Below are 1,946 nucleotides of genomic sequence, written 5' to 3' on the forward strand. Positions count from 1 at the left end.
TGAGTGTTATGCTCATCCTGGTTTCCCTGCCTGGGATGTCTTTCCTGTCTGTGTGCACTGTAAAAAACAAAACAAAACAAAACAAAAAACCATCATCTTTCATTTTGACAGGAAGTAGGATTTATTGGTGGGCATGAATAGGCAGGGGGCAGTGCCAAGGTTCTCACGAGTGCGGAGCCTGCCATTTGTCCAAGAGACGGTGATTAGGGATGTATTTGACCCCACAACCATCTGGTATGAGCCACTTTTTAACCACCATGTCTTCAAATTTGTCTGCATTAAACTTAGTAAAACTCCACTTCTTGGAAATGTGGATTTTCTAGCAGCCAGGGAACTTGAACTTGGCCCTGCACAGGACCTCAATCCCATGCTTCTTGTTCTGCAGCTTGGTATGGATGTACACAAAGACTTGGCCAATATGGACCCGACCCTGACCACTGTGCCCTGGGGCTTTCCAAAGGAACCCCACATGCCTGTCTGCAGCCTAGATTAGTGATAATCGGTGTCCACTGGAAAGGGCTGTCTGGAAGGTCTCTCAGGGCAACCCATACAATCAATAGGCTGCATACACCACCAAGGAGGCTACTGTTGGCAGCCATTACACACTGGGCCTCCATGGGGAAAGAGCACAGTCGGCTTATTTGGCTGCAGACCCATCATCTTTCAAGACCCAGTTCAAGTATCTCCCCTTACGGGGTGCCTTCTAATGCTCCTGTTCTCCCCACCCCTCCTTGAGACACTGCCATCCGCAGAGGAGCCTTCTGCCTTAGCACCTTACCCCTTGTTTGGCATTGTATGTGTTTCCACAACTGTCTCACTCATCTAAACCATGGGCTCCTCCAGAGCAGGGATCATATCTTTCTCAGCTTTGCATCCCCAGTGCCCAGCACTGAGCCTGGTACTAATGGGCACTCAGTAAACATCGAAAACAAGCTGGAATCCTAGGAAACTCTGAGGTTACATCTAGGTGGTGGGAGAATGATCTGCTGCCCTCTCCTGGCAATGTAAGGCATTGTCCTAACCACAGACACCAGCCCCACCTTGCAAAAAGAAAAAAAAAGTGGACCCGGAAGCTGCAAAAGAAGAGAATGGAGAAGGAATTGGATTGAGGTGTTGATGGGACACCTTTGTCAGCTCCCATAGTTCTCATGTCCATAAAAGCTAGGGTGCGGAAGCCAGGTCAGGCCTTTCAAAGGAAGGCATATCCTTAGAGTGGGTCTGTCCCCCACACTATAGTCTCTAAATTATACTGTATTTGTTTCCCATTCTGTCCTGTGGTCCTTGTTGTTGTTACTATTCTTGCTGCTTTCTTTTTTTTTTTAAGATTTTATTTATTTATTCGTAAGAGGCACACAGAGAGAGGCAGAGACACAGGCAGAGGGAGAAGCATGCTCCTTGTGGGCAGCCTGATGCAGGACTGAATCCCAGGCCCCCAATCACCACCTGAGATGAAGGCAGATGCTCAAACACTGAGCCACCCAGGCATCCCACTCCTGCTGTTTTCATTCATTTTAGTAGGTGATCACTAATTTTTTCCTCCGTTGTTAGAAAATGTGTATTGTTTTTCTTGTGCCCGGAAAGACTGAATTTGATCACTAGTTTCCCTTGATTTTAACTCAGTTTCCCACTGGTAGGAGGTTGTCTCTAGCATTCTAGGTGTCTCAGCTTTCTGCCAAAATCCAACTACCAGTTAGAATCCCCCACACCTCACTCCTCCTCACAGCTTCAACAAACCATGTGACGTCGTGGCAGGGGAGGGTGGCTCTTGGCAAGGCGAATCACTACTTTGCTCCTCTTAGGGATGTAGAACTGATTGTCTGTATTTTGACATGTGGAAAATTGTCTAACACCTAATGTGAGAGATGGACTTGGGAAGGAGCTTGGGAGTGGAGATAGAGGTTTGTGAGTGACATGTATCCAGCCAGATAGGTAAGGACTCAGAGCAG

General features: G+C 47.5%; 1 non-coding gene across 1 annotated transcript; it reads right to left on the reverse strand.

Moving 5' to 3' along the window:
- Positions 1-517: 517 nt before the first annotated feature.
- Positions 518-651, reverse strand: LOC121480459. The gene has a single exon (XR_005984977.1). It is a non-coding gene; the product is annotated as a small nucleolar RNA SNORA70 (small nucleolar RNA).
- Positions 652-1,946: the final 1,295 nt, after the last annotated feature.

Source organism: Vulpes lagopus, chromosome 21, assembly GCF_018345385.1.
Source record: "Vulpes lagopus strain Blue_001 chromosome 21, ASM1834538v1, whole genome shotgun sequence".
NCBI lineage: Eukaryota > Metazoa > Chordata > Mammalia > Carnivora > Canidae > Vulpes > Vulpes lagopus.